A 24067-nucleotide genomic window follows, 5' to 3' on the forward strand; every position below is an offset into this window, starting at 1 on the left:
ACGTTGGCACTTAACACCTACGTTAAAATTGGCAGGCATTGTACACCACTTCCTAAGTGTCTGAAGGTGTTTGCAGCTGCACTGCTGCTTCCTTTGTTTGTGTTTGCGTTTTTTTGCGGTGCTTTTACTTTCATAACTTTTTTGTACCCCGCACTCTAGGCACAACTGGGCGATTTGTACGTATTGAATTAATATTATAACATATTAAACACTAAGAAAGAGCAGTTTAATCAAAAAAAAATATTCTGCTGCCAGAAATTACCACACAATTCGTTCTAGCCTCAGCAGATTCCTTGGTTTAATGCAGGCGCTTGCTTGCAGGCAGATGTGCATTTATACGCCGTCACAAAAAAAGTTTAGCAGCAGAGTCATTTTTGTGTCTCGTTTTTTAATGCATTGCTTCTTTTGCATATTCTCGGACATTTATTACCGCCTGTGACAATTCAGGTTTCTTTTGTACAGTGCGAACAAGCAGCAAATAACTTCAACATATGCTTTCCGACATCTCTCACCCAATGAATAAAATTTCCGATATGATCTCCAGATATACAATCAGCTTTCATAAAACTTGAGCTCGCGCCGTACCTCACAGCACGCGCTTTCTTTCAGGGAAGTAATGTGGAATGCGACACTCTTCCACGGCTTTAAGAACATAAATAACCTTACTCCTGCTTACCAGTGCATCTTGCCGGCTTCAAACAGTTATTTGCTCATTTAGGGTTAATGTTTGAGAATAACCAAATATCACAAGAATAAATTTGTGTCCTTTCAGACGGTTGAATATTTTCTCTGAATAAGGGTTATGTTGAGTGTTTTCTACCTCTTCTTTTATATCTTTTGTTTTATAGCAGTTTGCAGGTAGTACTTTTGTACCAAACCTAACGTCACATATAAGCTTTTCACACAACAAAATACACTGAAAATGTTCAGATTACACTGCTGCTTGGTTCTTTTTGCTCTATTTGTTTGGAACAAGAGAAACCGCGCCATGGTTGTCATCGGGACCCGCCTGTCTGCTTCGCGGCAGTTAAAGACGGAAGAGAAGTTGAAAAAAAAATACTTCTGGGTAATATTCTGGCCTTGATTCTATTTGCAAACAAATTCCATTCGACCTTGAATTTTTATTTTATGCGTGCCTAATGTTGCCGGTTAGTGTATAATGCGAAAATTTTTCATGACTGCAACAACTTTGAGATGAACAATTGGCTGGGTCATCGATGGATAGAACTTCATGAGAATTTTCGCTCTTATATGATACGTGTAGAACGCATTTTAACGCACTTACCTGAAAGGCATCGTTACCATCGCGATCCTTGTGAGCTCTGATGGCCAAAGAGAAGGTTTGGTCTGCGCGAAATTTTATGTCGTCTATTTTGTGAGAAGAGACAGACGTCACGTCGGTTGCCTTGGAACTGACGACACTGCGAACTTTGCCAGAGATGAGTTCCATAGAGGCAAAGCCATTGGTGGTGCTAGAAATTGATATCTGGTATCTGCAAAAAAATTTTGCCGTTGAAGCAATTATTTCCCTCCTGTGGATTTCAGTCCCCGCGCATCTAAAGAGATTGAGATTCATTAATAATTGACTGTCAAGCCGCGTATATTCGTGCATTTATCGACCAGTATATCAGAATCTAGTACTGCCGTCCATACACTTGTCGAGGACGCTTGAACAGCGCCATCTGTTGTGCATATCAGACAATTGCCGGTGCCTGGCGGGACCGGTATAGGTTTTAAAGACATGGGGAGTTAAACAAGATCTGTGGGAGTGTGTATGAACGATAATGTTTTGTTTCGAGCCTTACTCCTGTCGCAAGTGACGCAAGTGCGCACCTCGATTCGGAGAGGGCGGTAGTCAGTCGCACTGAATCAGGTTACAGAGCCCACAACTCGAACCTGTTGGGCAGCCGCGCCGCGCTGTGGATGCAGGTGAACTGCGTCATCGCTATGGCGCTTTTTGCCGAAGACGGCATGCGAATAAGAGAAAAAAACTACTGCCTGCGTTCCCAGCATAGCTGCGGGCAACCGCCAGATGGCCGTGTGTGGGCGTTCTAGCACTCCGGACAACTCGGCCGCTAGTGTCAATCAGCTGACGCTGATTAATGCGCTAAGCTGCTAAGCTTAGCCCTATCACTTGTGTTACGCCGTAAACGAGACAAGCAGCATTTAGGAGACTCACTTGCCTCCGTGCCAAACGTGCCAAACGTGCCAAACGTGTCTCACCACTGCATGTCCATGACGCAAAGCACGTGATAGCAGATGACAGCTGTCGGAAGAGCGCGTGAAAGAAAAACAAAAGAAAGTGCGAGAGAAATAGGCAGCAATATTTCTGGGTAAGCATTTAAGTCGGATGAACATGTGGCCACAATCGAATGACCTAGCTCGGTTACCCAAAGCAGCAATGCACAGTAGCATGCCTGAGACGCATTACTCCAGCTAACATCTCTGCCTTTGCCGATAAAAGAGTTCCTCCTTATCTCTCTGCAATCCTAAGAGTCAACAGTGGCTCCTCCAGGGCAGCGAATACGTGCATCCTGCTTCTTGAAGGCCGCCTAACACTTCGGGCCTACGACAACCCAGCATGCACATGGTTTCACAGCGCGCAGGTGACTAAGGGCATGCGAATAGCGGGCGTCTAACTTTTTTCATGAGCCGACGCTACCATCGCAATAACAACTGTCTTGGGGCATAGACACAGGCGAACATCTAACGAAAAGGTCTTTACTGCTACGCTGCTTTATCTCACGGAAACCGTGTTATCCTCGCTGCCGTGTATAGTAACCAGAATCTCTTGCCTACCGCGAAGTTCTGAACGTTTGGCTGAATCCTAAGGGCCGTGTTATGAGTGGAAGGGCCACACTATCACAAGTTCAGACCGTGGAGTTGTGACATAAGGCAGGCCGAAGTCATAGGAGCCATGTGGACAACAATGTCGGTGGCGTGACAGCTATGGCTAAGAGTGTCACATATGCGTATATGCCAACCAGATAGGCATAAACAGGGCCCCGTCACTGGTGTGAGATGCAGCTTCGCGGTCACCCTTCTGCTCTTGCGAGTGGCTAAGAACATAAAAATACCTTAATTACAATAAAAAAGCCGCATAATGATTTCGATTCTGCACGTAGCATTGTTCAATCATTAGTAACCATCGACTCGAAGGGGACCCCCAAAGCTGCTTTGCAGCTTTTTTTATTCATCCCATGAAGTTTTCGAATTTCTAAGTCATTTTTTGGAAGCGTGCACAACAAATCTGCCTGGAGAAAAATGCCGGAACCAATCCATTTTTTTTTTCGTGCAGGACCAATGCCTGAAATGTAGAATTTCTTCGATTTGTAGAAATGGCAGGCGTATCGGCATCATATTTCCGTGGTCATCGAAGCATGTAGAGGCAAGAGGGTTGGAGGTACGGAATTGTCTTCATGACGCCATAATTCCCTGTGCACGTCACATTGAAACAAAGCAAATAATGTGAGGCCCTAGTACGAGAAGACTATTAAGAAGACTTTTAATTGATGGCTTTTAATTTTTGAGAAGACTTTTAATTGATGGCTAACTGAAGGAAGCTTCCTTTCTTAGCCCACGTTGTGGTTTGTAACCGTATGTGTTTCAGAACCTTTCTTCAGGGCTTATGGGCACGACATCATAGCACCGCGTTGCAGTCGAGAACTGCCATGGCTACACTGGATAAATATGCTGACAAAAGTTATTTGCTATTATAAATCTGCTCTTTTTTCAGCCAACTTAATTTACATTCTTTTTTTTTCAGACATTTTTTTTACACCCGGAACTAGGAGCTCAGATTTTACAGTATACATAACTCCTGAAATCAAAGGCCACCTATTGTACCAGCCACGACTAGCGTATGCGGAGATGCTAACCATGATCATGCATTATATATAGTATTGCGGAATTAGTATTCAGTGTTTCCTATAAGTCGTCAAGTGGATTAAGTACAGTCGTCAGGGGACGCATTTGCAGGAAAGGAACATAGGGTGCACTAGCGTCACAAATTCCTGAGGGAAAGTTCGCCTCGAAGTTGAAGAGCGTAAAGAACCAATATACGCCTGGAATTCCCATTTAAACACAGTGCATTACTTTGTCAAGGTAATACGTGTTCACGAATAATGAGCGCGACACTAAACTTAACGAGGATCATAAACGTGCAACTCACAAAATATCTCCTGATCAAAGCCATGCGCAAAACCTCCATTGCGGAATATCAACAGGTCATCCATGTGTTAACTCGGTGAAATTCGTAGCTTTTAAAGTATAGCGCTCAGATACTGAGACGGTTGAACAAGGATGCAGTACTCACGGTCCGTTGGGATCTGTGGCCTTGCCTACTGTCCTAAACGTGAAACTGTCAAAGGCATCAAAGGTGTCAGGATGTAGTCGCGGCCGGTACCTTTCATGTTCAGTCTGCGGATATAAGAAAACATGTGTTTCTTATGCCCCCAAATTCTGTGAATGCGTCGTGCACATCGACTACTTTAGGCGACAAAAATCCAACTTGTATGGTTGGCAGGGGACAAATGATTGTTAGGAAACCAGTGCTGTCCCTTAGCAAAATATTTGGACCATAAACTGGATTCCTTGCCATGAAAATATATTTTTATTTGCCATTAAACTGTCCGTAAGCTCAATGGAATCATCTGTTTACACATGAGTACTCGACGATATACATTACGCTCGTCTCAAGTTTACAAACCGCTCGCTTATAAGCAACATTGGCGCCAAAGACCCATAAGTTGCCCGCCTTCTACCCGGGGCGAACTGAAAACGGTGGTTTTAAGCTGTGTCATAATACCCTCGTTTTTATGTACTATATGCTGTCCTCGACATTAATTGCATGTCCCGTGACTGGTATTGACATCCCAACTGAGGCTATACCGGGCCACTAATATTCATCTCAAAAAGTGCAACTGACGGTCCCCATTAGTGCCAGAAATTAGAAACATGACTTTCCGGCATCTCGTGACTCCGGCAAAGTGACTCCGTAGAATAACATTCTCCAAAAAGACGTGTGAATTGGTCCAAGCCCCCAACATGGGTCAAGCCAAGGGGTATCACGCTGTCTATGATGAATCTTTGCAGGCCTCCTTATCTATCTAAGGAGAGTGTTAAGTCTTTCTTTAAGAGTGACCATGGGGTCTGGTATTTCCAGTACTCTCCTCTTACCGGTGCTTGATATAACGTAATGTTGCCTTCAGAGAGCCTATCACTGTGAAGCAGTTCACAATTATCATCAGCTTGACTACGTCCACTGCAGGGCAAACGTATCTCCCCCAACCAAACAAGTACTCTGTAAGCTGTGGCCATCTTGCCCACGCGAGCTCAATAATCTCATCCACTGGAATTATCTTTTAGCGCCCACAGTAGCGCTTGCCCTCTTTTGGAATCTCTTCCGTTACCCTGGCGGGCCATCGGTTCTCTTGATTTCGCGATGCTTGCCCTGCCAAAGCTCACATCTTATTAAGTTCGAGTAGGATATAAATCACCTGCCTTTATTCTCTGATACACTCTGCTCTCCTCCTGTCTCTTAACGTTACACCTACCATTTTCTTTTCCATAGCTAGCTTTGGCGTCCTGAGTTTAAGTTGAACTCTGTGTTATTTGTGTTATTCCTTATGTTTCCGCCCACAGGTTAATGCCGGTACGATAGAGCTTTTATATGTTTTATTCTTGCTGAATGTTGTTAAGCTGCACACCATGACCTGGTAATGCCTGCGAAAAGCGCCCTACCCCATTTTAATTCTCACAGTAATTTCAGTCTCATGGTCTGAATCAGCGGTCACTGCCTTCCCTAAGCAAAGATTTATTGATAACTTCCAATGCTTTATTGCCTATTTTAAACTCATGTGCCCCTCTCAGATTATTCAATATTACTTGATAGCTTTTCATGTGAAGGTTTTAGGCCTATCGTTCTGCTTTGCTTGTTTAGATCCTAGGTTATGATTTGCTTCTGAGCCCCTGAGGTACTGAGCAAGTTAATGTCATCAGGAAATCGGAGATTGCTAAGGTATTCTCCTTTACTTTTAAGCCCACAGCTATTCCGAATTATGTTTTCCTAAATCCTCCTTTGAACACGCGGTGAACAGTACTCGAGAGAACATGTCTGCATGCGTGACGCCATTCCCAATTGGAATTTTTTTCTCTTTTTTATGAAGGGCTACGGTCGTTGTGCGACTCATATAGGCATTTTTCAGTACCTTATCGTATGCGTCTTGTACACCTTTGTTGCACAATGACTTTGATTGGTGAGGTTTCGAATAAGTAAAATGCTGTCTCGGACGGCTGTGTGTACAGCTTGGCTATAATGTGCGCATTTCTCTGTCACCTGATTGATGGTGTAAATGTGGTCGATTGCTCAGTACCCTTTCCAAAAGCCAGACTAGACGTTTGCTTGACAGAATTTTAAAGTTGATCGTCATGAATAAGCAGCGATTGTCTTAGTAAATACCTTGCAAGCAATGGACAGTAAGTTGGATAGTTAGTAGTTTTTAGAGTTCTTGACGTTGCCTACCTTACGCATTAAGTTTCTTTCACCATTCCCGTATTTTTGAGGACGTGAGGCATGCGTACGCAGGGTGGAATTTTTTTTTTACCACAGTGGTCCCACCATCCTCCTACAAATATCGTTATCTTATCCTCACCAACTACTTCGTTTGCATAGCATCTAAGGCTTTCTTTACTTTCCGGGATGACCAAATACTCCACATAACTGGCCACGATTTGAACATCCCGATTTTCGTGCGACAGTGCAGAACCCCCAACAGAGAGCAATTGCTTTGCTGCCCACTGTTACGCAGAAAAATTCTGACCAGATGGCGGGCATCAAACCAGTGATGTCACAAAGCCAAGTCCAATCGACTGGAGAGACGTGACGTCACCAGCCCGCCAGGCACGTCACCTGAGCAAAGATTGCCCACTGGCTGTAGGGAAATCACGTCACCAGACCCACAGTGCCGTCACCGCACCTTGCGCCGTAGTCTATAAGCTATCTATTTTCCGCTGTCCATTTCGCACCCCTGGGTGCCCTGCCAGGGGTCCCTGAGATATACCAGCGGATTCCAAGCGTATGTGGAAAGCGACTCGGCCATTGGGTGGTTGGCGACCGGACCTTACAAGGGGAACCTGCGCTGCCAAGGTGGTACTGCAATTGTTCCATTCGGTGACTCAAAACTGCTTTTGTCAGCCGCTTGGGCCGCTGCAAACGCGAGAACACATTCTGCGCGATTAGATACCCGCGTTTGGCTGACAGCATTCATTGCCTAGCTTCTCTCGGCGTAGCCCAGATAGCTGACGCACGCACAGCTGACGCACCCACGTGCGCCTTCGACAGAGCGCGGAGGCTCACGCCAATAAGCGCCTGAATGGTGGCGCGGAAAAGTACTAATACTACTACCCAAAACTGCTTGCTCTTCTCGCTAGGCAGTGTGTTATGGCGCTGCAATCGGCACCGCAAACTTCAGAGCAAGTTCACCATGGCTGAAATTGGATGCATTAAGCACCAAATGGTGAGGCGCATCGCACGCTCTGTCAAGACCAGGCCACCGAACTTGACCACTGTCTGTATTTGGTAGCTGCGATATGTAGACAATGGTGTAGGGCCAGTCGCCAACCACCCAATGGTTGGGTCGCTTACCTCAGATGCTTGAAAGCCGCGGGAAAATCTGAGTGACCCCTCACAAAAGACTGAATAGACGCAAAATGGACAACAGAAACTGAACAGCTTATAGTATACCGAACCTGGTTCATATGTATGAAGCCTTAACCTGCTGCCAAACTTGGCAGTTTGTGTACGGGAAGTGATCGGGATGATGAACCTGGGTCTCACAAGCACTACCAGTAATTTCTGGTCACGGCATCAACAGCTTCGAATATGCTATTGCATTACCAGAACAATACGGATTAGGTATGCGTGAGTTTTTTTTTTGGCTACTGTAGAGATGTGTTAAGAACTCTTCGGCTACATTCGGCTACGTGAACCATTTTACCCGCTTGTTGTGTATACCCTTCTCGTCCTTGTTTACATGTGCGCAGTGCCCTCTGTTATCCATACTGGTAATTATGTCTTCTCTCTGAGGACGTACTATACACGTGATCCATATTGGTAATTCTGTCGTCTCTCCGAGGACGTATTATACATGCGATTTTCTTTTGTATTTTCTTTTTTACCTCCTTTAGGTTACTTCTTTCGAGGCCATCTCAATGTGGTCCATATTTTGTTTTCTTATGTAGTTTACCCTATGCTAAAAAACAATATTTCACAGTTCTGCTAAAATGTGAGGTTAGGCGTTCTCATGCTATGGTGTTTCTTAATGAGGTCTTTTGTCTCTTGAGAGAGCCTGCCAATACCTTGTGTGGATTCACGGCCCTCCTCTATTACGTACTCCAGAATGCTATTTGTGAGATTGTCATTCATCTCTATAACGCTAATGTCACTATCCTCCGTTGACGTGGAATACCTATTCTGCAGTGAGATCCTCTACATTCTCTTGCACAACTAACTCGTTGAGTTGCTTATTTTTCACTATTTTCTCGCTTTCTGTTTAAATTAAGGCTAATTCGAGTTATTATCCTACGGTCAATACATGTCAGAGTGTCGTGCGCCCCTGAACTCTCCACTATAACATGGTGAGCACGCAGTAATAAGTCATACATTTTAGTACCGCTGTCTGCTCTCTTGTTTTGAGAAAGATGGCATTTATGGCCCTCCCCTGGTATTCTGATAAAGTCTGCCGTCGTTTCCCTTTGCTTGGTTGTCTGCCTGATTCTTGCCCACCTTGGTATTGAAGTCGCCCACCAGGACAGTGTACTAGGTTTTGCTGTACACATTGCCGATTCCATGTATTCACCAGGACAGTGTACTAGGTTTTGCTGTACACATTGCCGATTCCATGTATTCATAAAACCTTTCGACTATCTAGGCGTCATGACTGGATGCAGGCGCTTAGGTCCGTACAGCCTTCCACCTCTTATTAGGCATTTAACTTATTAGGCATCTCTTATTAACATTTACTGAAATATATTCTTCCCTTTTGTCAGCGACGTAGAATCCCTCTAATGCTGCTCATATCTTTATTGATCAAGAATTCCGCACCTATCTCTCGCCGGCCCGCTAAACCACGATAGCATACTGAGTGATTTACTACCTTCTAGTCCGCGAACAGCGCTGCTAGGCTGTCTTCCCAATATAGTGTTTAAGCGTTAAACGTTGTCAGGCTATTTTCAATGAAAGCCTGTCCGGAGCCGGAGGTTCCTAGCACTTTCCGTTACGTCGCAGTTGCGACTACTGCTTTAGGCAATTAATGTGCAGCAGCTGGGGACTGAGGGCAAGAGGTTAATTGCTGCACTCATATAGAACCGGTGGGCGAATACTACACCCGAGTGACCAAATAATGCTCTGCTGAGAGGGTGCATTGTCGGCCTAGGTCGCCGAGATCAGGCCGCACCGCATACCTTGTTATTCAGTTCCATCGGCACTCCGATTCATACTTCTTATCCGGTGGGGTTTGTGGGCCACTATGAGTTTAACCAGGGCAAGGCGGATGCCCTAACTCTGCGTCATCGCTGCGCCCCGGTTAAGTGGTTGCAGTGCTGCAAAGAAATATACTTACATTGCACTCGAGGTGAAGGCCGCCCCAGCTGCTCAGATTTTGTGCATTAAAGCTCATTTCGCGGAGGGGTTGCAGGGCGGCTCTTGAAAGCATTGCCATTTTTCACAAGTCTACCCTTTTCTTTTCAACTAAAAACAAAGTAACTTCGGTTGTGAAATTCTTCTGTTCGCTGCTGATTGTACGCTTTGTACGTAGTCCTGCTGAACCGCCGAGCATGGGCTGATGAGCAGCGTTTCTAGCGCTTTGCTTTCCATTCTTTGCGCGCAGGCTTCACTGGCAGTTAATGATGACCATCAAGAGCTCAAAGCTCTTCTTCAGGCAGTGGCGAAGAAAGGCCTCAGGCGTTGTGCAGGTGGTCTTCATTTTCGAAGGCAGGTGTTTGCGGGGAACTTGAGATAAATCGCAGGTGTACGCTATTTGTTGTGCCTCCAGCCATGCAGTTCCAAATATTACCGAGTGTTACACCTGGTGCCAGCGTCTATGCGAGTTTCTTAAAGAGCACTCATCAACCCTAGGAAAGCCGGAAGGCCAGGTTGCTTATTTGGCTTGGCTAGCGTTGGGTCGAGAACGTGAATTCAGTCCCGGAATTTGCTGAGCTGCGATGCCCTCCTATGCGCGCAGATGAAATTATTTTAATAGTACGTTTTTCACTGCTTTCATAAACAACACAAGTAGTTAGCTGGTATGGAAACTTTCACAGCTCGCCTTCGAGGCTTGGCGCGAGAATAGCCGTATTGTTTTGGCTGAATCCACGTTTCATGCCCAAGAATAGCCAAGCCAAGTAAGAAACCTCATCTTCCCGGCATTCCTGCGCCTCTCCATGGTGGAGGAAGTGCAGCGCCACCTGCTTTGCCTCTAAGATATTACTGAGAAACTCAATACCTCCAGTAGCATGTTATAAGCTTATTTGTGATTAGTTTGTAGCAATGTCTTTACAAATCATTTTTAGTTTGTAGAATACTTTGGCCTCGACTCTTGATGGAGTCACGAAACTGTCATTCGTACACGTCTGCGATCCTAAGGCAGGGCATACTGCCAAACATTTCTGAAACATTCCTAAAATTTCCGCTTAAATCGTTACCAGCTCAAGAATCGTGAGCCCAGAGCGGGGTTCGAAACACCGCCGGCGCTAACACAAGAGCTTTGCCTCCTGATGCCTTAGACCAATAAGCCATTGACACAGCACCCTGCGCTGTGTTCATATCCGTAGCCTTCCGGGATTGACGTTTTATATACAGTCTTCGACATATTTGTTTCGTTAATTCTGCGCTTCCAAATGCTCGGCGCCTGGATCGCGCCGTCCCGGAGGCGTCTTGAAGCCGTTAGAGTCATAAGGTCGATAATTACTCCTTTACGCTGCCACTGACGAGAGGTAGAAGCCGGCGAATCCTGCGGAACACGTCGTTGAGGTTGACGAACAGCGCGCGAGTGCGACAGTGCGTAAAACAGCGAAAGCAGACAGCGCGTGTGCACAGCCCCGCAAACTGAACGCCCACTGAATGCTGTGGCAAGTAATGCTCCAGAATTGGCGAATGGAGGTAAGCGCGTGGTGTTACGTTTCGCCTGCGACGCGCGGTATAGCCGGCGCGGATGCAACGGACGCCGGGGCTTCGTTCAAAGTGGCGGTCATTTTGGGCCCGTTCAGTGCTGCCGTAACGCCTCCCGCCAAGCGCGTCCAGGCAGGTTTCAATGCCACGTGTCGTCGTGTGTGCGTGTGTGTGTGTGTGCATGTTGGTGCCCACGCTTGTCAAAGCGCAGCAGCCGGGGAGAGGAGCTCCCCAACTGGGAGGCGAGGAGGTCTGACCGGCGCCGGCCCGGCGGACGCGCACGTCACGTCTGACCATGTCAGAGCGTCGCCGTATCGGGCGCCTCATCCCAAGCCGTTCCTTCTTGCCCTCGACTCCGTGGGTTTAAGGGGGCTGCCCCGGACGCCAGAGAGACTTCGATTTCTTCCTTCGAGTAACGTGGTCGCCCTGACCGGCTGCTCTTTTGCGATGCCAGAATAAACAAGTTGTTCTGTTGCCAGTCGACTCATCCTTCGCCGGGACCTTCGGATGTTTAAAGCTTTGCCCCAGGCCGCCAGGCCAACGCTACCCTTGGGGCTTGCAACCCTTTTGCAACAACTGGTTGCCAGCGGTGAGATCGCGACAACGGAGGCCAGCAGCGAAGATATGCGGTCAACTGTATACTGAGCAGCACAACGACCATCCGGGAGCAGTGCAACGAGCCCTGCGTGATGACTGGTTGCCTGCAGCGGAACGACTGCGCTGAATTTTTGGCTGCGAGGTTTGGTGAGTGCGGGACTTTCTTCTTCTGAGTTTTGCCAGGCTTTTGTTAGTCTCAGAAACAGAGCTGGTAATTGTGTTGTCGTTGCTGCCGGGTTAGTTTGCGGCAAGACAATAGTAGGCAGTAGAGAAAGCAGCATTCGGAGCAGCCATGGATTTGAAGTCGTTGCGCAAACCGAAATTGCTGGAGCTTGCAAGAGAGTTGGGTCTGGATGTCTCAGACAAACTCAGAAAACCAGAACTGCTAAGGGCTATTCTTGAGTTGGAGGCTGAGGATGACGAGCTGTCGGAATGCCTTGAGACCATTGAGGAGAGGGAGCAAAAAGAGAAAGACGAGCGCGAACGTAAAGAGCAAAAAGAGAAAAACGAGCGCGAACATAAAGAAGAGCGCGACCGTCAACACGCTTTGGAAATGAAGCGTCTCGAGGTAGAGATGGAACGCGCTCGTAATGGAAGTCAGGCACACGGTGCAGGAGAACGGGTATCGTTCAAAATGACTGACCTGATGCGGCCGTTTAAGCTTGGAGAGGACATTGGTTTGTTCCTGGTTAACTTTGAGCGAACGTGCGAGAAGCAGGGGTTCTCTCGGGAAACGTGGCCACAGCGCTTGCTCACTTTGTTACCCGGCGAGGCGGCCGACGTAGTCGCTCGCTTGAAGAGAGAGGAGGCAGAGGATTTCGACCAAGTGAAATCGAGTCTGCTAAAAAAGTACAGGCTGTCAGCGGAGGCGTTCCGTCGGAAGTTTCGGGAAAATGAAAAAGGCAGAAATGAGTCATATACAGAGTTTGCCTACAGGCTTACCCCGCCGCAGTGGCTCAGTGGTTAGGGCGCTCGACTACTGATCCGGAGATCCCGGGTTCGAACCCGACCGCGGCGGCTGCGTTTGTATGGAGGAAAAACGCTAAGGCGCCCGTGTGCTGTGCGATGTCAGTGCACGGTAAAGATCCCCAGGTGGTCGAAATTATTCCGGAGCCCTCCACTGCGGCACCTCTCTCTTCCTTTCTTCTTTCACTCCCTCCTTTACCCTTCCCTTACGGCGCGGTTCAGCTGTCCAACGATATATGAGACAGATACTGCGCCATTTCCTTTCCCCCCAACACCAAATATTATTATTATTACTACAGGCTTATGTCAAACATGCAGGAGTGGCTCAAAGAAGAGAAAGCGTTTGGTGACCACGAGAAAATTCTGCAGTGTTTCGGGCTGGAACAGTTTTATAGTCGGTTACCTGAGAACGTGCGGTACTGGGTCTTGGATAGGCCAGACGTTAGTACAGTGGCTAAAGCCGCCGAGCTAGCCGAGGAGTTTGTGACGCGTCGGGCTCGCGGAGCTAAGGACGGTCAAAAGGGTGAATTTGGCTCCAAGTCTGAGAGTCCGAAGTTCACACCCATGAGAGCAAGGGGGGACACACGTAGTGCGGATGCGAGTGAAAGCAGTCCGACCGAACGTAAGGAGACGGCGGCAGCCGAAGCCGAACGCAGAAAGCGGTTCGAGAGGAGGCAAGCGCGCGTGTGTTATACGTGCCAGAAGCCGGGTCACTTTTCGGCGCAGTGTCCAGAAACAAAAAGAGAAGTCGTGTGTTTGTCATTATGTAGCACTGACGAGAACATGAAGCTTCTCGAGCCTTACATGCGAGACTTCCTCGTGAACGGGAAAGAGTGCCGAGTGCTTCGTGATTCCGCAGCTACAATGGATGTAGTTCACCCCTCTTACGTAGAACCCGATATGTTCACGGGTGAGTGCGCACGGATCAAGCAAGCCTTGGAAGCTCATAGCGTGTGTCTGCCCGTAGCAAAAGTGCTTATTGAAGGACCTTTCGGAGCACTTGAGACGGAGGCCGTAGTGTCATCTATGCTGCCCCCCCAGTACCCGTACCTATTTTCGAACAGGTCCGATCACCACCTGCGCGAGAAGGGGCTTTTGTTTGGTGAGGCTAGCGTTCAGGCCTTAACCAGATCGAGAGTTCGGGAGCTCGCTGCAAAGGCGGTAGTTGCGGGGCCGACGTTGTCGAACAATGAAAAAGGGTCGGAGGCGCAGCAAGCTGATATTCCGAGCACGTCCGAACTGGATAAAATTGAGCCTGTAGCGTTGAAGGCACCAGGTACTGGAGAGGAAATGCCCGACACGGGAAAGTTAGAAGAGCTTCCGGTCGAGCTTCCGGGACTAGGCTCAGTGACGACCAGGGAAGACACTGATCAGGTCATTAGTGACTTACTCAGTAAAGGACCGCTGTCGCCTGAGCCGAAAACCGAACTACACCAACTCTTACAAGAGTTTCAAGGTCAGTTCTCTGAGAGGCCTGGTAGGACTTCTGTCCTTACTCATGATATAGAACTTACCTCGCCAGAGCCAGTACGATCCAAGGCGTACCGGGTGTCACCCCGCCAGCGCGATATTAAGGAGGCTGAGGTAAAGAAAATGGTACAGCTCGGTGTTATTGAGACGGGTGAGAGTGATTATACCTCCCCTTTGATTTTAGTTGAGGTACCGGGCAAGGAACCTCGTCCTTGCGTCGACTACCGCAGGCTTAATTCCATCACTAAGGATCAAATTTATCCGATCCCTAACATCGAGGAGCGCCTTGAGAAAGTTAGTAGCGCTCAGTTTATTTCCACCCTAGATCTTGTCAGGGGTTATTGACAGGTTCCACTTACAGAAGAGGCTAGTAGGTATGCGGCGTTCATTTCACCAATGGGAACATTCCGTCCTAAAGTTTTGAGTTTTGGTTTGAAGAACGCGTCATACTGCTTTTCAAGCCTCATGGACAAAGTGTTGCGAGGACAGGAAGAATTCGCTTTACCGTATTTAGAGGATGTAGCGATATTTTCCGCATCCTGGTCTGAGCATATGGCACACTTGCGGGCAGTGCTAACCCGCCTGCGCGAAGCGGGCTTGACAGTCAAGGCTCCCAAGTGCCAATTAGCACAGGCCGAGGTTGTCTACCTCGGTCACGTGATTGGACAGGGTCGTCGCCGCCCCTCTGAAATAAAGGTGGCCGCTGTGCGAGACTTCCCGCAACCGCGCACGAAGACCGATATTCGGTCGTTCTTAGGTGTCGCCGGCTACTATCAGAGGTACATCCCCAGGTACTCCGATATCGCGGCTCCCCTGACGGATGCTCTAAGAAAAACAGAGCCCCAAACAGTCGTCTGGAGCGAGACAAAGGAAAGAGGTTTTAGCGCCCTAAAGAGCGCTCTAACAAGCCAGCCTGTGCTACGATCACCAGACTACAGAAAAGGGTTCGTTGTTCAGTGCGATGCTAGTGAGCGAGGCATGGGCGTTGTACTGTGCCAAAGGGACAATGGAGAAGTGGAACACCCCGTCCTGTATGCTAGTCGTAAGCTGACCTGTCGTGAGCAGGCGTACAGCGCCACCGAGAAAGAGTGTGCGTGTCTCGTGTGGGCCGTTCAGAAATTGTCATGCTACCTAGCCGGCTCGAGGTTTATCATTGAGACGAATCACTGCCCTCTCCAATGGCTGCAGACCATCTCTCCCAAAAATGGCCGCCTCCTGCGCTGGAGCCTCGCTTTGCAACAATATTCCTTTGAGGTGCGTTACAAAAAGGGGAGTCTCAACGGTAACGCCGATGGCTTAAGTCGAAGCCCCTAACGTAGGAATCCGCCTCAAAGTTGTTTGTTACTGATGTTTTCTTCCTGAGGTAGGATTTTTAACATATTGCTTTTGTTTAGTGTTTCAAAGTGATGATGTGCTTTCTTGTGCAATTTTCCATTTTGTGGACGCGTTCTGAGTGCTGCTTGACTACTGTAAGGAACTAGGCAGTAGTATAAAAGGGGAAAGAGCCTGGCAGAGCTTAGTGAGGGTTGTCTCGTACTTGCTAACTGAGCGGTTGCGTTTCGGCGTAGTTCTAACGCTTGCTGGGAACGAGCACAAAAATGGCAACTCTCCCGAAGTGACTTTGCAGTGTCCTGTGTGATCCTGAACCAGAGAACGAGACCTTCTCTGTGCGCTGCGCTCAAGCAACGTCGAGGGACGACCGGTTTCGATTACGAGCATCATCGAGCGACATCCCTCTGGACAGCGGATGCAGTCCCCTGACCATCGGGATCTCCTTCTCCCGGCGGGGCGGTCTGTTACGTTTCGCCTGCGACGCGCGGTATAGCCGGCGCGGATGCAACGGACGCCGGGGCTTCGTTCAAAGTGGCGGTCATTTTGGGCCCGTTCAGTGCTGCCGTAACGCCTCCCGCCAAGCGCGTCCAGGCAGGTTTCAATGCCACGTGTCGTCGTGTGTGCGTGTGTGTGTGTGTGTGCATGTTGGTGCCCACGCTTGTCAAAGCGCGGCAGCCGGGGAGAGGAGCTCCCCAACTGGGAGGCGAGGAGGTCTGACCGGCGCCGGCCCGGCGGACGCGCACGTCACGTCTGAACATGTCAGAGCGTCGCCGTATCGGGCGCCTCATCCCAAGCCGTTCCTTCTTGCCCTCGACTCCGTGGGTTTAAGGGGGCTGCCCCGGACGCCAGAGAGACTTCGATTTCTTCCTTCGAGTAACGTGGTCGCCCTGACCGGCTGCTCTTTTGCGATGCCAGAATAAACAAGTTGTTCTGTTGCCAGTCGACTCATCCTTCGCCGGGACCTTCGGATGTTTAAAGCTTTGCCCCAGGCCGCCAGGCCAACGCTACCCTTGGGGCTTGCAACCCTTTTGCAACAGTGGTTTAAAAAACGATATCACTTAATGGCGGGGTATATACGGCGCAAAATCAGCCTGGAGAACCACGAGTGCTGCTTGAATCGAAGAACAAAAACCACTACAACATTGATGATTGCATACAGTCATCCATTAGATGCCCTAGGACGTGGTATGGCTTATCCTCAATACACTTACACCTGCTCTCGACATTGAGATACGCAACAATTAGTGGTTGCTTTTGTGTCAAGCTAGTGCGTTCATAGGCCTTTGATGTCAATAATCCAGACGCTGGCATGATTTACAGAAAAAATTGGGGTGGAGGGGGGGGGGTGATCTGTTAGACTGAAGGAAGGAAGGCAGGCCTCAGACGTTGCTGGCACATACCCACTACGGGGGAGTGGCCAAGACATAGGCGGTTAATTACTGGATACTGGAAAGTTTTGACGGGAAAAGCAGTGGCAATAGTATGTAGTCTGATAGATTGGAAGAGGGAAGGAAAGGGGTCCAGTTAACTTGGAGATCGAAGACGGGACAATTGCTTAATGTGCATAATAGTACACAATGCCTGTAATTTTGCAATGTCGTACTGACTGAGAGCGGGAAAAAGAAATTATAATGGGAGTCGCTGCGTTTCTTGAAGAAAATTTTGCACAGCAGAGCGCACACTCCTGTCGCTTCGTCCAAGCAAAGAAGCGCCAATGGAAAGAACAACCGCGGAAGACACAGGCAAGCCCAGTTGATGAAATATAATTTGCAAAAGACGCTTCCTCAAATGAGAAAAGCGGCGGCAGAACAGCAGGAAGTGATCTATTGTCTCAGGTTCGGCACAAAAAGGGCACAGTGGGGAAGCTGGCCAGATCTGCCAGCTACCTTCACAGATCTGGCCAGTGGGGCCAGATCTGTGAAGGTAGAAATTTAGAAGGTGAACCCGGAAACGCAAGCGCGTGAAAGAGACCTCTAGTCTGCGTGAGCGCCAGTCTTTGCTACTCCAAGGATGCAGAAGATGCTGACATTCGGGAGATGAAGTAAGAGCCGAGGCAGCAAATTCCTGAAATATTGTGCAGCTGCGAAACCTCACCGCAGCTGTATATGCACACGATGACAGGCCAGCAACAATTGGGCCGCTGAGAGAGGCTCTTGCTAAGGAATCTGCAACCTCATTTAAGTGAAAGCCCATGTGACCTGGTACCCAAAGCAACCTTACCGAATTTGGATGGAGCGGAATCAGGAACTTAAAGAGGCGTAATGGCCGAGAGTCAGTGGGTGAGGATAAGGAAGAGCAAATGGACAGAGAGTCGGTCATAACCACGACCTGGGAAACGGTAGATTCTAATTTTCGTAAGACTAAGATTACTGCTAATAATTCAGCCAGAAAAATTGGAGTGAACTCAGGAAGACGGAGTGAAAAAGACCAATCCAGTGAAGATGAAAAAATTCCCACACCTACCTTTTCGCGATACTGCGAGGCATCGGTAGCAATAAGAACATGAGAGGGAAAGGACCTTAGGTGGTCCTGCAATAGACCCTGAAGAATCGGGAAGGGCTGCAGCTTTGCATTCGATGGGAAAATGTCCTCGAATTCAATCTGGACAGATGAGGAGTTGTTATATATTTGGCGGACATCAGTGCAATGAATATTTATGCGATCAAGGAGGGACTGCACATAACATATCTGCGGGGTATGAAATCGAGACCAGGCAGCACTAAAAAAGGCGGAAGGTTGACTAAGAAATATTATACTGGAAGCGTGAAGAGGTGAGTCGCACAATTTTAAAAATGTTTGAACTGTTAAAAGGCGAAACCTAGCTGATAACGAAGGCATTCGCGCCTCAAGGTGCAGAACAGCATTGCCGACATATTTTGGAAGCCCCAGACAAAGGCGCAACGCCTCACGCTCCAAAAGCACAAGAGGGCGAAGTTTATAGGCAGGGGCTCCTGAGAATAAAACACACCCGAACTCCAAAATTGGGCGGACGTACATTTTATAAATCATCAGAAGCGTATGCCTTCTCATGCCTGACCTAGCACTACAAAGCCTGCGCAGGATGCCAATGGCCCGAACTCCCTTTGCAGAAACTTGCTCAATGTGTGGCCGCCAGGAGAGAGTAGAGTCGTATATTACACCGAGATACTTCACCGTCTGAACTTGAAGTATTATGTTATTTCTATAGACCAGGCAGATAATTACAGGAACAGAAACTGGAAATACTAACAATGCGCATTTCTTCACATTAAAGGACAGATGAATTCTTCCTAGCCAGTTGTCAAGAACATTGAGGTAATTTTGCAGGGTTCGATAAAGAGTGTGAATGTCATCTGCTGATGCAAAAAATGCAATATCGTCGGCGTACACATAAGTTTTCACATCTTGAATGCATGGAATTGAGCTTAGAAAAATGTTAAAAAGAACAGGTGAGAGAACTGATCCTTGCGGAACACCTCTTGTCTGTGAAAATCTCCTTGAGGAAACACCATTTTGGCAGCAGTAAAATTCTCTATTTTCCAAAAAAACAGAAATCCAGGCTACAAAATAGCTTGGGAAGTAGAGTTCCTGTAATATTAGTAATAGAGTCGAGTGCTCCACGCTGTCGTATGCTTTACTGACATCCAAGGTGACAAGCGCAGCAAACTTTTTTTATTGCGAGCTAATTTAACACGACTCTCAAGGTCAGTATGAGCACACCAAATTGAACAACCCGGCCTGAAACCAATTTGACATGGATTCAATACAGCATTTTCTGAAATTAATGACATGACACGGCTGAGAAGGACCCTTTCCACCAATTTCACTACGTTCGATGTTAACGAAATAGGGCGTATATTGTCTGAAGTTAAGCCCTCCCCTTGCTTTTTAAGCAATGGAACTATTTCAGCAAGACGCCACTCATGCGGTATCCAAGGACCTTTAATAGAATGGTTAATTAGAGCCAACAGGTCTGCAGGAGATTCATTGAACAAAATTTTGATCATGAATAAAGTGACCTTATCGGGGCCAGGAGCCGCTGGGAATAAGCGCAGAACAATTTGCGACAGCTCAGGAATAGAGACCTCAGTGAAATCACTTGAGGTGCATGTGAATATAGTAGGAGAAGGTAAAGCAGATGTAAAGCGAAGCTCTAGGCCACACGCAATATCCTCTAAGGCATTTGCGATGTCAGCAGGGGACTGAAAGAGGGATTCAATGTTGGCAGCCGGAGGAATCACCTTGTTGCGCCTCATGAAATTAAACAAAGTTCGTTTACTTCCTGATTGTGAAAGGAAATCATAATGATTTGTATTATACTCCTTCTTTGCACGGGCGACAGTGCGCTTAAATGTTGCTGCAACATACTTGTAATCCAGCCAATTTTTGGGGCATTGATTGATGAGAAGTTTCTTCCAAGCTGCTTTCCGCCGTCTATATGCACGCGTGCACTCAGCATTCCACCAACTGTTCGCAATTGCACCCTTTGTTCTCTTAACCAAAAATTCAGACTTTTGCCTTGCATGGTCCAGTACTGAACATAGATGTGCAGCCTTGCTTTCGGCACTTCTCTGAGCGCGAGTGTCTGAAGTGACTTGGAGGGCTGATTTTAGCGTGTCTTTAAAGCAACTGTAATTTATTAACGTGCGCTGATGTCGCTCAATAAAAGTTAATTTACACGCAAACTTGAAACTAATTGGTAGATGATCACTGTTGCACAGTCAACAGGCGCCCAAGACATAACAGAGACTCCTGGGGAGGAAAAAGTTAAATCCAAGGCAGAGCGGCATTGACTGCGAACAAACGTAGGCAATCCGGAATTGTTGCAGATCAAGTTGTTGCCAGAAGCCCAATCAAATAGTCTAGAACCAAAGCTGTCTGTTATAAACCCCAAAGTCACATGGTGCGAATTGAAGTCGCCAAGTAATAGAACCTGAGATCGGCTACTAGACATGAGTGAGTCAAGGGGCCGAGTGTCACGCACACCAGACGGGAAATATGCATTAGTTACCGTAAAGGGCTGTTGACCTGGGACACTGAGGTCAACCGCAAGGATTTCACATTCATTGTCCGCATATTGAAAAGAAATGCATGCCCTGTGGCAAAACTTTGTAGATATGAGCACTAACAACCCTCCCCCTCGTGATGACCGGTCAAGCCGGAACGGATGGTAATCCTTGAAATGATAATTGAAATTTGAAGTTAGCCATGTTTCCTGTAAAGCAACTAAATCTGGTAGAAGCTGATTGCATAGGCAATTTAAATCTGTTGAAGCTGAGAATATAGATCGACAATTCCACTGGAGTACACCTAAGAACCCTATCTTGACGGAAGTGCCGCAGCCGCGACTGCCTTTTCTAGAATCCCGGTCTTAGCGTTTTGACTTGAGTTACTTTTCTTTGTCTTTGACTGGGGGCAAGATGGGCCTGCAATATTCAGAAGAGACCCACTTCGTTTCTGGGCGCGGAGATCAGTCTCCATATCCATACAATCCATAGAGGATGCGTCCATAACGCTATTCGAAGGAGAGGCCTGAGAGGTCTTTTGTTGCTCACATTGTTTTTGGCCCTGTGGGGCGGAATCGATTACTACAGAAGGAGGGGTAGCTTCCGAAGTCAAAGAAGACAAGGGCGGAGCGGTGGACGCCTGCAGAAGATTGGTCATCTGAGCAGCTATGCCATGCGAAATGCACGTGGACACGGTTTCCATAATGCGATCCATTGCATTTGCCACAGCTTTCTCAACTGCCGCTGTAATAGCTTGGGACCAACTAGAATCCATTATGGGTGGGCATTTGGCGGCCACATTAGAGTAAGCTGAGGCTCTCTCCTTGACTGCGGCAAAAGCCTCTCTCCGCGTGCATCTGCGCTTTTCTATAAGCTCGAGCACCTGAACTTCTTGTGCTCGTGCAGGACAGTCAGGCGAATCAGCAGGGTGAGCACCGCTACACAAACAACATTTCTCTTGCTGTTCAGGACATTCCTCTCTGCAATGACGTTCCCCACAGGCACTGCAGCGTAAGGCCGATTTGCAGGCTTTGCTGCTGTGGCCAAATCGCCAGCAGTTTTGACACTGAAGGGGCCGAGACTTAAAGGCATATTCTCGAAAAACCAATGACCACACCTTAATCTCTGACGGGCAAAATATTCCTGCAAATCTGGCAATGACGGACTCCGTAAGAATTTTTACTCCGTCAACCATCCTGCTGCATCGATGGACAGCAATCACTCCCGCACGCGAGAGGCTCTCAAGCGTATCCGCAGGGCTCAATCGAGAGTCGACCCCTCGGACCAAGCCCTTGGAACATGCTAGATGAGGCGGAATGAATGCTCTCACCTGGTGGCTGGCGAAGGCCGTATACTTTAGAATATATTCAATAGTCTTTATCCGGCGACCTGCACAAAATATCACCCCTGCCGAACTGCCGGACATCGGTTATGTGCATAAAGTGCTTCGATGTGGACTGAAGGGCCGCCTGCACTGCCTCCGGGTTGTTCAGTCGGATAGCGCCTCTATCGGAAGGCACTAATGCGACTGGAATGCTTGAAACACCGCTGCGGAAAAAAAGATCAATTGGGAGCTGGTCTTTAGGAAGAGAGGCCGACCAAGGGGAAAAACCCAGGCCAGGAGAAGAAGTAGACATTAAGCTCTCGTCCCGCACCCAATCACCCCAGAACAGGAGCAAACAGGCACAGACAAAAAGGAGAAATTTAGCAATCTAACGCAACACCGCCAGGTACTTAGCCACAGCCCCGCGACCTGGGTAGCTGAGCCACGTCAACAGAACAGCGACCAGCGCACTGCTTGTTCGTTTCGTCGACTTGGGACTTGGGAGACCTCGAGACTTTTTCGAGACTGATGTGCAGGAAATGCGAGAGCATTCTCCTCTTCGTTCCCTTTCCCAGCGCTTTCCTTCTGTGGCCTCGAGCACGAAACGTACCGCTACGACCACTACCAGTAGTTGTAATTTCGTTAAGTTACAATCACCACTAGAACCCTCTCACTGTCACCTGTCAGTGAAGGGTCCTAACCAGCTGCTACCTCCAGTGTGTCACATTAGAGGTGGTGTTTGACTATAGCTAGTGCTGTATTAGAGCTGGTGCTTTATTAGACCTAGTGCTTTATTTGAGCCAGTGTATAATTAAAGCTGGTGTTATAACAGGTGGTAGGTGAAAATTGGGAAGCCCTCCTAAATGCCACCTGCCATGGTTGGCAACAAAGGGCGTCACGCAGAAGCCGATGCCAGAAGTCGTCGTCGGACAGTTTTCGCCCTCATGGCCGTCCTAATGCTCTCCCATTAAAAACTTCTAGCGCGTCCGTTTGGTGTCATTTACACTCGCACGTAGAAAATTCAAATACTTCTTCCACTCGCAGGTAAAAGACGTCGAAAGCAGTCCACTGAAATGGCTTTCCTAGAAATCAAGAAGACGCCAGCGGCGTTGAAAGCCAGCTACGACACGGCTTAACCCACATAATCGAACGAGAGAATGAACTGATGTACTTAAAAGGGGCTATATTTTTCGTAATAAAAAGTAACTCGCCCAAAAGGGCCTCCTCGATTCTTGTAATTATCGAGGTTCACCAGCCTGACAGAGGACGACGAGGTTGCCTAGACTGTGAAGGGCCCAGCTTCCAGAAGGAGAGTAAAGAAAGGTTTATGTCGAAATATTAACATGGCTAGAGCAAACCAAGTTGTCGGATGACCGACAACGTCTTTGTGTCGTTGGGATCACATCCAGATGACGATAGCGTTCTTCCAAGCCTCCGGTACAATCGAGGTCATAAGGCATTCCTATAGAGTGTGGTTTGTTTTTCTAGCAACCATCCAACAGATTTGCTGTTTTCTGACCCTCACCAGCAGCTTCCCCCTTTGCGTTTCTCATAAGGCTTTCTTTACTTTTTCATTACTGGCGGAATGTCCCACTGCTGTGAGCTACTGGCTCTCTCATTGACGTCGTGATTGCACTCACTACTGTACAGATTTCTCAGCAACTCTTCGGCTACATTAACTATCTGACCCATATTGCTAATGACAAGGCCCTCTTTTGTTTATTACGCATACACCTGATTGCTGCCTATGCCTAGTTTTTTCTTCGGCATTATTAGGCTACCTCCGTTCTGTAGAGCATGATGAATTCTGTCTATACTAAACTTCCTGATGTCGGTTACCTGACGCTTATCGATTACCTTTCATAGCTCTGCCAGTTATATTGTGTCTGTGGGGTTTGAGGCTTTTATGCTTTGGCGTTTCTTAATCAGACCTTTCTTGACCTGACAGAGCTTGCCCGAATACTGCACCGGCAATCTCCTGACTTGGAAAGCGCACCTCCACTGCGTTATTGTTAAGCTTGAAAATAAAAGTCGTCTTTCTCAGTTAAAGCCGAAAGCCTGTTCTGTTGCAATAACCTGGATTCCTCTACTTTCCCTCTTACCGCTAACAGTTTAATGGGCTGCCGGTTCACTAGATTCTTCCGTTTTTCAAGCGTAATCAGTTGTCCCTAAAACGCACCCTATCGAAGACATCTACATCCTGCAGGATGCCACGGTGAGCGCACA

The 24067-nt window shown here is 47.8% G+C and overlaps 1 protein-coding gene across 3 annotated transcripts in view; it reads left to right on the forward strand.

The window, feature by feature from the left end:
- Positions 1-1745: 1745 nt before the first annotated feature.
- The window catches only part of LOC144101764 (AP-4 complex accessory subunit Tepsin-like), a 349149-nt gene continuing 326827 nt past the window's right edge, over positions 1746-24067 (forward strand). For all 3 annotated transcript variants that reach the window (XR_013308057.1, XR_013308058.1, XM_077634952.1), the window contains exon 1: positions 1746-1749. The gene's annotated coding sequence lies outside the window, so the exon portion shown is untranslated. The remainder of the gene's footprint in view (positions 1750-24067) is intronic.

Source organism: Amblyomma americanum, chromosome 8, assembly GCF_052857255.1.
Source record: "Amblyomma americanum isolate KBUSLIRL-KWMA chromosome 8, ASM5285725v1, whole genome shotgun sequence".
NCBI lineage: Eukaryota > Metazoa > Arthropoda > Arachnida > Ixodida > Ixodidae > Amblyomma > Amblyomma americanum.